At 30.2% G+C, this 12,843-nt stretch overlaps 1 pseudogene; it reads right to left on the minus strand.

Annotated features, from left to right (window-relative positions):
* Positions 1-1,544: 1,544 nt before the first annotated feature.
* LOC109220935 lies at positions 1,545-12,396 on the minus strand (annotated as a pseudogene).
* Between the last annotated feature and the right edge of the window lie 447 nt (positions 12,397-12,843).

Consider the following 12,843-nt stretch of genomic DNA (forward strand, 5'->3'; position numbering starts at 1 on the left):
CTTAGAGCAACTGTGGAAGGCCCTTTACAAAAACATTAACATGCTATTAATATTAAAAATTTACTAGATGGAAATAAATAGAATTTTGACAAACTTTCCCTTGACATCCCAAACCACATTAAGGATGTTATGGAAAAAGTTAGAATCCGGAGAGAGGGACCAAAGAGTGCTATCCCAATATGGTTACTAACTACCAAAGGCTTTTTTACTACAAAAACTTATTTCAATCTCCTTGAATCTTCCAATAGTACTAATAATGATTTCCAATGGTTCTGGAAGCTACATTGTCCAAACAAAATAAAATATTTCTTCTGGCAATGCCTTNAAATATTCTTCTGGCAATGCCTTCATAACAGGATTTCTTGTAGACAATACCTAACCAGAATTGGGTTGAACATAGATCCAATGTGTCCAGTGTGTAGAAACAATGAGGAAGATTCGATTACTCATATTTTCATACATTGCAAGGCTGTCAAACCCTTTTGGGATAGGATTGGACTGCATCATCACTACAAAGACTCAGCTGATCACTGGCTAATACAACTAAAAAACTTTAACTATACAATTCCTAACAGTCTCATAAATTGGGACACTCTACTGCCTTTCATAGTTTGGTACACATGGACAAACAGGAATAATAACAATCAAAACAATACCTGCTCATCAATTAATGTTGATTTTATCTTTAAGAAGGCTACTGAATATAAATTTCTCACTGAAAAAAACATCTTCACCCTCTCCCCCCCCCCCCCCAAAATTACTATTAAGGTTGCATTGCACAAGCCTCAACAAGGCTGGACAAAGCTTAACACAGATGCAAGCCATAACACTGTCGCACAAAAAAGTGGTTTAGGGGGCATTTTTAGAAATTCTAGAGGTCACTGGATTGTAGGTTTTGGCAAATCCACATATGCAGGTGGATCACTGGAGGCTGAGCTAAAAGCCATACTGGAAGGTCTCAAAATGGCCGAACAATGGAATCTATACCCGCTGGAAATAGAATCAGACTCAGTGGAGGCCATACAAGCGATTCTTCAAGGAAATGTGCTCTATTATGATATTGTTTATGCATGCAGGTGGTTAATGCACCAACAGAAGGGAATAATCCTCCGGCACACATTCAGGCAGGGGAATAATGTAGCTCACCATATGGCAAAGAAGACAAAGGAGGAAAGGGAAGGAATGAAGATTTTTGTTGAAGCTCCATCCTATGTTAAATGCTTTATGGAAAAAGACTTGATAGAATCATGTATTTTTGTTAAGAAACTCTCTTATGATGCTTGTAATATTTTGGCAAGTCTAGGTAACGAAAGTGTCCTTAGAGACACTAACTATGGCGACAATGTATTCCATCCTCCTTAAGTATTAATATATATATTTCTTGTTTGCTCAAAAAAAAAATAGTTATCATTCAACACGACTAGTTAAAACTAAATAATAAAAATGTTATAAACTATATCAAATGATACAATCCATTCACATGTACATTACTGTTTAATGATGGGTAACAACCATCAAAACAAGCTTATATATCGCGTAATTAATAAGTTGACTATTTTCTTCTACTCACTACTGCTTTCACGAATAGTACTACGCAAGCACAAGTTTGGAGTCTTATTTGATACAAATAAATTATACTAGTATCTAGCTTTAATTATAGGGATAGATTGGAACTCATGAATGGATTAGGAACTGATATACGCTCAAAAAGTATTTTGGATATGCTATTTTTAATTTCAGCATTTTGAATTCCATGCCCATCTCCATGCAGATACACGCACTGTGCCGTTCTAGCAGTATTCTTTGCAATTTCAACAAGTGTTCCAGAAAATAGCAAGTTTTCTCTCTGAGCTTTGTTCATCATTTCCCATGTCTCTTTTATCAAATATTGTATGTGTTCCCTTGCCTCTTCCTCCGAAACACCCTTTTCGTTTATGTAACACTGAATTGACTTTGGAACGTCCCCTCTTTTCAATTCATACTGAAACAAATATAGGAAAAGATAAATTATATGTGATATCGAGTATTTGCAACGTCCATTTATTATTTTTGAAGGCCATTTATTTCATACTACTTTGATCCAAACGGGAAATAAAAAGGCTTACTTTTCTGGATGGATTTGAAACCTAACCATATATACTATATATTTCAAAAACTATAGGCTTAAAATTGTTGCCCTTGTTACTATAGACCTAAGCAAAATTGAATTTTAAATACAAACTCATTGCAATTCGTTCATCTCTTATTTGGAATATATATGTCATTATGAAAGTTTAACATGTTATAACATTTACAAATTTTGAAATCTCTTTCTTTAATCATATATATCTCCATTCAATTGGACCATAAAGTATATTAGAATGAGGAGCCATATAAATTTCATGTGAAAGAAAGGTATAAGAGCGTACCGATGATGTCCCTAAATCATCGGCGAAGCGAACAATTGTTGAAGACCAGCGAATTATGTCAGGGTACTTGCTTAATGATTCCAATTCCTCTTTGGTAATTGGGTTGGTGATTGAGAAGAATGCGTGGATTAATATCATAGGAATTGAAATTGAGATCCATGCGTTATCCATGTATTAGTCCAGAGTTGGCTTATGTCCATTATAGTACCATCTTGCTTCTAGTAAGTAAGCTTTGCACAAATCTGTCCACTAATTAAATAGCAAATTAGATAGGAAACTAATAAAATAGGCATGTTTTATCTGTGGGACTAAATAGAACGATATTCTTACTGGTTTTGTAAGGTAGGGTAGGACGTTGATACCCTTCTCTTTAAGAACTTCGTACGCCATTTCATTGATTGTGTTGAACAGTGCAAGGTACATTACTTGCATGTATTCTGGAAGTTGCTCCATTGCTTTTAGCTCCCATCTGAATTTATTAATTATTTACCAGAAAATATATTTTCACATTCTGAAACAAGAGAAAGGATCGGAGAACTAAGAGAGGGGTAATTAATTAGAGAAAGCACAATAGTGATTAGTTGCTCCTGAAATTACCTTTCTACAGCATCCGTGAAGAGTTGTAACTCATGGTAAGTCCCATAAATATCATAAATATCATCAAGAGTTGTAACAAGAGCATTGATCTTTGCCAGATTTATTCGGCAGTGTCCTTGTTGAGGCTCAACTACCATCCCTACTGCCCAAAAGAAACACTCCACCAATCTGTCCCTTGAAAATGGCAACTTCTCTGCCAGGCATGTCTTCTTCCACCACCTTTAAATATAATTAATTACTCATCAAAACATGTTCTAAACAATTAAGTAGAAATACTTTTTTAGTTTCTCCTAATGAATTAACCTTCAGATACTTGGTAAACCTAATATATATATATATATATATATATATATATATATATATATATATATTGACTTTAAGGATGAATGCTTTTATATTTGCTGAATGATTTTTAATATATTTAACTTATGTTAAATGAATTAAGTACTCGTTAATTTATTTTCATATTTACTTAAACAAAATGGAAAGAATTAATTATTACCTGTAATAACAAATTTTTGAGATTATTTATTTACTTATAATATTAACTATTAAGTAAATCTATTCATGTCCTTATTCGTAATTTGATACTTAAAAACACTTNTATATATATATATATATATATATATATATTGTGCCAAGTGGCAAAACGAAATATCAACACCTGTCATGTTTTAGGACAAAACCCCAATACGTTTGGAATTCAAAAATTTTTAAAATAGAAAAGAAATTACAAAATTTTAATATTAACCAATTCAGTTATTAATATCATGGAGTCCCACATTTTTTGGCACATACTTTGTAAGACTGAAAACTAAAAAAATAATTATTTCAATTCTAGACTCCCACGCTTTTCATTAGCTTTTTATTTGATTTATTAAAAACCTTAAAAATTCATCAAAAAACTTTTTACATAGACATAGTAATAAAGCCAAAAAAAAAAAAAAAAAAAAAAAACACTCCACGATTGATCGTGGCTCGAACATGGAAAATGGATCTGCCTCACATGTTGGGCAGCTATTTATTATTTATTAGAATTGGAATTGGAAATTAGATTTGTTTTGGTTAAGAATAATCAATCAATTATCTTAAAAGTTTACGTTTAATTACAGTTACTACTCCTAATAATAAGGAGATAGACAAGGCAACAATTACCATCTTTTTTAAGTCCTCTTTCAAGTCAAAGCCTTCATGATTTTACTTTAATTACAGTTACAATTCCTAATAATAAGGAGATTGACAAGGCAACAGTTACAATCTTCTTGAAGTACTATTTCAAACCAAACGCATATGTTCTCAATTCCAAACACCTGAAGTTTCATTTACAGTGGCACTCAAGGCAGAGAAAAAAAATTAGCAAAGGAGAAGAAATTTACCAGTGAAGATGATCTAAAGGTAGAAAGCTTTCTTTTCCCACTTTTTCATCTACATATGTGTTTAGGACAAGGAGTAATTTGTATAGCAGCTCGTGGTTACAAAAGAACTTGGAGCAAAAAAACAAGTAAAATTGTTGATTTGTGCTGGTAATAATCTTCACCAATTCAGTACATTTATTATGTTTTCCTTTCTCTAATCCCTTTTTCTCCTTACTTATCTTCTTCTTTTGTTTGGTCAAGGTTATAAGTAGGAAAATATAAAATTGTAAATAATATTTTATCATTGAAGTATTCATCGTTTTTATGTCCTTTTTTTTGTTGGTAACTGTTCCTTCTCTTTTCACTTTCTTCTTTTCTGATGTCTTTTTTTTTTTGTTGGTATCTGTTCCTTCTCTTTTCACTTTCTTCTTTTCTGATGTCTTCTATTTCTTCTTCTTTGTTTCTTTTTATTATAGAGCAATATAATCGAAGAAACTATTCCAATTTTATATTCATGAAACATTTTGAAACAGAGTATGTTGCTTCAAATGTTTTCTTATAGGCATTTTGCTATTTTTTGTACCGAGTTTTCAAGGGAGCAAAAGCGCAATTAAAAGCTAATTTTATGTTTTTTATTATGTTTTCTTTTAGTATTGTAAGTTAAATTGACTTCGTCTCTATTCAATATCAAAGTGAAAAGCTAACTTTCTACTCTTATATAGTGATTCAATGTGTTGGCTTGATTTTGTAGGCATAAAACTAATCCTATTATTTCTGCCTTTTTTAAATGCATCTTTTTTTGGTTCTTTATACATAATTAATCTCCTAGCATGTTTAAAAGGTGAATTGATATTTTTTATTAAAAAATAAAGTGGGGGTTAAAGATGAATTAGTATCTGCTTATCATAAAGTTTTGTAATATGTACATAATTTTCCAACTCTACTTTCTTTATCCTTTTGTGTTATAGTGAAAGTATTATCTAAATTAATTGACGTCTATATATTATGAGAATTCAATTTGAGTTTTTAATTTCTTTAGCATTTCATATATGCTATTATACTGCTTAACGATAAAAATGATGCATAATTCATTTTAGTACTTTTTATTTATTTATATAGCTTAACTAATAATTGATATTTCTTTGCTTTATTAATTTATGCTTTCTTGATTTTCCTTGAAAAATTATATTCATGTATGGAATATTTCGTACTGATTCTGAGAGTCCTTATTCTGACACCTTTTTTTTTTATTAATCATAATTTATCTTATACCACCAAAGTGTGTTTCTACATTCCTTCACAATACTGATTAATTATGTAGTAATTCCTTAGTATAAGGAGAGAATAAATAATTAAAAAATCTAAGAAAAATAGTTTTACTATATATGTGAGTACGCCACAATAATATATGTTAAATCACAATCTGAAAATTAAAAGTACAATAATATATTTTGTAAAAATATTCAATACTGGGGCTTTAAGTTTAACTAAACATGGGGTACACTGGTTACTCAATAAATTCTTTTTTTTGAATATTATGAATCTATGATTTTACTTTTCTCTTTAAAATTCATACTCAAGAGAATTTTTCGTGCATTATAAAATACTTTAAACCTTAGGACAAAGTTAATAAAATTCTAATATAACTTTGAAGTGGAATAACAAAATAAAATTTATTAAAACTCTAATATAAAATTGAAGTGGAATAACAAAAGAAAAATTTGAGTTTAAGTAAAAAGATAAAATTTTGCAATAGATTGAAAGTGTTTGGCTTCAATTTTAAATAACTACTTCTAACAGATTGGATTAGGCTGAAGTATTCTTACTAGCTATATTTGATTGTATCATTTCTATTATGCATAACTAACTTATCAATTTTAATTCATCCGAGGACATGTTTTAATCTTTAAATTCAGATCCCTATTTATAATATGTATATTCGCTATAGCTAAATAATTATGTCATGGCTTAGTCAGATGCTAATTACACAAGTGTGAAGATATTGCCATTTTATATCATGTCTGGTATGAGTCATGAAGATAAAGTTTGGGTCAATTAAAGTGGTTGGTCCATTAAGTACTACAAGACTTCACACCAAACATTTTAAAAAACCATCAAACTTGGCTTTCTATTAATTATTCTCTTTATTGTTTTGATAAGAGTCGGAAACAAGTACTTTAAAATAAGGAAATTACTACTTTTATGATCTTTAGAAACACAATAAAGATTGTCTTGGCGGGTAATAAGATGGGGAATTCATAGAACTTACTTTCAGTCAGAAGAAGATATAAGCGACAAAGAATTGGCTTAGACAACTTGAGGTTGGGACCATTAATACTTTTATTTTATTTTGATTAGCATACATCCAAATATTTCTAATTTGACTCATCTTTCTCTATTTTTTATACTATGCAGCCTGATACCCATCTAGACCAGAAAGAAAAGTACATTTCATATACTGAATTTGTTAACCAAGAGCTTATTCTGTTCTCAATGGATGATATTCGAAGGACTATTCCATCAATGCTTGACGGTTTAAAACTGGATCGAAGGAAGATTTTGTCTTGTGCCTTTAAGAACTTTGTTAATTTGTACAGACATATTGTGTAGTAAGCCTTTTACAAATGGTACTAATAAATTTGTGAGAATCAGAATATGGCCAATCATCCAAGATGGCATTTTATTATGAATGCTTTTCTCACTACCTATTTTCTAATGGATACATATGTTTTCTTATTACTTCAATATATGAATATCCAATGAATTTATATGTTTATAAAATAATAGCATTTGAAAGTTCCTTTATGTCTACCATATTTTTCAAGTAATATTTTCTTATAAAAAATTATATTTAATATTCTCCACACAACGCGCGGGTACAGATACTAATATATATAAAAAGAGATAGAGAGATGTCTCACCTTGATACATTAATTCTTGTTGATGTGTTGCTTGAACAATGTTGAAGTCCAACTTGGCAAGCTCGAGCAGAAGAGGATTAGCGTTTGGCATTTTCTCATAAATGTTTATGAACCACCTTGTCTCTAATCTCAACATCATCCAATGTGAAGGGAGTTCCAATGCATGGCGGACTAATGTTGTTGTTACATTCTCCTCACTGTGTTCATAATTTTCAAGATAATTCTTCAGTTTCGACTTTGTGACTCTTGTGGCGTGTTTCAAAGTGTTTTCTGTTTCTGTAGCAAAAAATGAAGCTTCGTACAATTGCAGCAATTCTTTTGTGTCTTTACCAAGACTTTCCTTGAAATTACCGTCCTCAATTTTGAAACTGTCAAATGTATCTAAACAAGAGAAGAAAAAAAAAAAGGAATATTAGTGCAGGTCTTTCGCGGAATGAATTCTTTAATTATGAAATCTATATTCACATAATATTTTTTAATTAGAGACCGATTATTGGTAGTCGCAGAGGCTACATATCTATAAAGATGGTTGTTATGTATACAAGGGTAATTTTACAGCAGAAAAATGTACTGAAATAAAGATGGACATTGTTGGTAATAATTGGTAAAATAATATCTTAGTGAGAGATAGAATATAATATAAATAAATCGATTCCAAAATGATATGACCTTTATAATGAAATATTATAATATAGAGGTTATTATATAGAGGTTTGGATGTATATTCTTTTTAAAATATTGATAGCTCTATCAATTATGAGTTAGTTATTGTTTCCTTACATTGGTAACTCTTGAATTGTGTATCTAATACTATAATAACTTAATTTTGGGTTAATTATATTAAACACCCTTATAGTATGATTTAGTTTCAAATACACCCCCTATATTTTAGCTAGAGTCAAATACTTGCACCTTCTATACTATGAAAATCCTATGCTTACACCTCTTATGAAGTATATTAAAATATAATTACGAAAAGACAAATTAAATTTGTAAATGAAAAGTTCTTATATATCATTTCTTTTGAGATTTCAAAAAAAAGAATTAATACTTTTGTTAATAATCTTGTTCATGCCTTTTATGTATTTGGCAAAATATTTTATCTTTGGGAAGTCTTAAATATATAATGTTGTTATTCATATTTTTCTAAAAAATGTTTAAACCTCTTATGTAATGAAAATTCTATACAAATGAAACTTCAACTAATTAAGAAAATTTAAGATTTATTTGAAGCAGAAGAATAAATAAATAAACTAAAACTAAAATGAGAAATTTTTATAACATCTGTATTATATGATCCAGTTCTAGACCCCTTTAAAATCAAATACTTACACACCTTATACTATAGAAATCCTACGCTTACATCCATATGAGGTATATTCGTAATTAAGTATATTAAAATATAATTATTAAAAAGTTAAATTATAAATAAAAGTTTTTGTGTATCTATTTTTATGAAATTTTTAAAAGAAAATAAACTTATTTTGTTGATATTTTCCATTCACGCCCTTGATTAAATAAGTGAACAATTGTTTTTTGAAAAACTGATGAATTAGAAATGAATAAGTACTGGTCAAGCTTTTTTTTGGCCAAAAGTATTTTTTCTTATCAAAAGTACTTTTTTCTAAACTTAAGGTGTTTGGCCATGTTTTTAGAAGAAAAAAAGTGCTTTTGAGTAGAAGTAGTTTTTGAGAGGAAAAAGTATCTTTTGAGAAAAACTACACTTACTAAGCACTTTTTAAAAGTTTCGTCAAACATTAATTGTTGCTCAAAAATACTTTTCAAATTTAATTATTAGACAAACACAAACCGATTCTCATCAAAAGTACTTTTTTAGAAAACACTTTTGAGAAAAAAATATTTTTCAAAATAAGCTGATTTTAGAAGTTTGACCAAACAGGCTATAATAGTAACAATTAGTAATAACTTTCTTGCACTTTAAACATAGAATTATTTGTATTTTCATTTAATTATTATATTTTATTTGTGTAATTAAAGTTAGTCATTAATGCAGGTCTTCACATGTATGTCGCCATGTCAGCATTTAAGACTATTGCCTTACTCGCCTATGCTAAAGACATAATATTACCAAGAGAATCTATATATATATATATATATATATATATAAAAGAGGGTAATAGGAAAGTGAGGTGGCACCTCTCTTAAGCCAAGTCAAGGATCCTATTTATCTTTTTTCTCCTACTTTTGAACTTTTTTGTTCATTCTTTGCTTCTTTTCCTCTTTTCAATTGTTTATTTATTATTTTTATATATAAAAAAGACTATGAAGAGTTGTGACTGCATTAAAGAGTTGTAATAGTGAGGTAACGAAGCGACACATCTTTAATTCACAAACGGAATAGATAGACAGCCGTTTTATTGGGTAATTATTACTTTCAATAACGATCCAAAATATTCCTTTTAAGACATTCACAAACTTTTCAGTTTTTGGTACTAAATGAATGAAACTAATAGCCATCTTGCAAACTATATTATGATATGTGGTGAAGAGACTGAAAATACGAAGATACGGGATGACAGCAATAGCTAAATGAAGGGAATTCCAAACAACGATTCTGGCAATGGCAGCAATAGCTATATGAAGAGAATTATTCCAAACAACGATTCTGGCGATGACAACAATAGCTATATATATGAAGGGAATTCCAAACAACGATTCTGGCTTCTCCAATATTATGTGAAAATCTCCTAACGCCTACGTTCTTTGTTTGACCTTCACTACAGGTTTCTTTGCCCGTCTCACCCTATGAAGAAGTTAGCAGGCTGATACTACACAACAAGGAGGCTCTAATAGACAAATGTGATCCTCTTTTGCATTTTATAAAAAATAAAGAAGTTTATTCTTCAAGATGGCGGATATACATCTGTCGATCTTCATTTATTCCACAGTTATACTGTATGTTCCTACCATGAATATGCTTCATTAGGAGTTGCTGCTTTAAAACATGAGAGCATAAATGAAACTAAAAAGGACCCAAAAGAGATGAAAAGAAGAATAGTCATCCAAAGTTTACAACTAGACAGGTCCGAAGGAGTGATTTAAATTGAAATCTCTATACTGCGGTATCTACAATATGGCATTTCTGATGTATCTAGGTTAGTTAGTAATAGTTCTTTTTTTATCAACTGTTATCTTTCTTTTTCTTCTTTTATAGAATTATGCTATTGTTGTTATATAACTTGAATAATTGTTCTCTTTTTTTTTTCTACTTTTATTAAGCAAAATCACAAAATATGTATTCTTTTTTAAGCCGTTGGACAGAGTTACCAGACGACTTTCACATTCAATTTTCTTCCTCCATTTGTGTAACTTCTGATTTTAGTTATGATTAGTCGAATAATATTATATTCTATAAAATTGAAGGAACAGTTTCATCTAATTATTTCACCATTGTCAAATCTGAGGATAAATTTATACTCTTTCGCAGTTTTATAAATTTGTGACTTTATTGTTTTAAAAAAAATATAGTTGACACAATGTGATTTCATTATCTTGAAGAAGCGAATTTATATTTTCGAATATTCAGGTTGATCTTATATATGATTACGAAAGAATTTAAATCTTAATTTTTCCTTATATATATATATATATATATATNAGAATAAAGATTAAATTTGAAGTTAAGAAGAAAATAACTTATCTTTGATACTCTTTTTCATTATCAAGAAAATAGGTTTGACTGTATAAGAAGATTAGTACCGCTAGGAATCAATACTGTGTCAATAACGACATACACGCATATATAAAGAGGGAGTATAGAAGAAAAAAGACAACAACATCACAAGTTTGTTCACCTAAGTTTTACTAGCTATACCATTAATTTCTTTTCTCTTTTTTACCGTTCTTGAACAAAATATACTAATGAAAACTATAGTTCATGAAGGTTTCAATTATAATAAAAATATTATACTTGTAATTTCACCATATGTAAATTTATTTTTTATATGCATACATATGAAGATTTTTATCTTTCTACTTTTATAAAATTTATACTAAAAATTGAGTAATGTCTTTATGACCGCGCGGAGCGCGGAAAATTTTACTAGTATAAGAATAAGAGCATGAAAAAGGATCCCAAAACATGCACAGATGAACAGTACGTACGTACCTTGAGAGATATCAAAACCATATTCTCTCAAAAGTTTAAATTTCAAAGCTGTGGCGTATAATAATGAATATTTTCCTGAGACTACGTTTCTGCCTTCCTGCAGTAATATCTGTTTTTGATGTATGCTCCTCAAAATTTGAAAGATTTCTTCCTTGAAGTGGTAACTCAGTCCAAGTCTTTGTAAGTTGTCAATCAGCTCCAACTTCTCTAATTCTTGTCCATCAATATCATCCACCATCAATTTCTTCTGCATTTCCTCCTTCAGTTCGTTAAATCGCTTCGTATAGTTCTCTACCTACGTACGCAATTTTTTTAAGAAAAAAAATTAACTAACTAATATAATGATAATTTGATAAAATATTCGCGTAATTTTGATCCATGTAAATATAGTACACAGAGAAATTCGTATTATCTTTGAATAACAAGAAAGGCTTAGGACTCGTTTGGCCATAGATTTTGCCAAAATAAATTTGGGTTTTATTTGGCAAACACATGTTTGGCCATAGATTTTGCCTACATTTTGACCAAATCTTAAATCCCAAAACCAACTATTGAGCTGGTTTTGCGCCAAAATATTTACAAACACTAATAGTATACATGTTTTTCCAAAATAAATTTGGGAAATATGTTTTGAAAACGGATGTCCAAACACATTTTCATGTTCAAATCATACTTCACCCAAATCAGATTTTTCAAAACAAATTTGGAAATCTATGGCCAAACGCTAGCTTAATCATAGCCGGCTGTACCGCATAATCATTGTTAATGGATTGGATGTATTCGAAAGGCCAGGTAGGAGGTTTGTAATTCCCAGAACGCCTATGGGTTTTCATATTTGTGGGAATAGAGCTGTGACTCAATGGTAGTTCAGCTTTTGGACTAGCGGAATTAGCTTTAGAGAGGGCTTTGGCTTTTGATACAAGTGGTGCCTTTCTACTGCTTAAAAAGGAAAGACAAGGAGCTGCTGGTTTTATGTAGGTGGCCATCAATAGCATCTCTACTTTGTTCAAAATTGATCCAATTTGGTGAGTGAGAGATATTTTAATATGGTAATTGGATCCCCCAAACAGTTGCATATATATAAGGAGCACGGAGAAATGGTCTACGTGGAGCTTTTGGTCCAAAAATATCCCCATCATTATTCTAGTACTAAAAATACCTCTTCTTCTAACGGCACTAAATATGGGCCCAACTTTTAATACGTTAGTATCGGGGATTTGTATCTACACCCGCTTTTTGGGTCACATTTTAATTTGTACCCGTTTTGTAAAAAGAAATTGCAAGCGTACCCATTTTTTCGCGTAACTTCAGCATATGGGCCTGAAGTAGCAAAGGCAATCACGCAAACTTCAACATTCTAGTAGATGGGCCTGAAGTAGCAAAAATTGCTGAACCAAGTGTGGTGAAGTTTTTGTTTGTAATTACTGAACTTC

This window comes from Nicotiana attenuata, unplaced genomic scaffold, assembly GCF_001879085.1.
Source record: "Nicotiana attenuata strain UT unplaced genomic scaffold, NIATTr2, whole genome shotgun sequence".
Lineage (NCBI taxonomy): Eukaryota > Viridiplantae > Streptophyta > Magnoliopsida > Solanales > Solanaceae > Nicotiana > Nicotiana attenuata.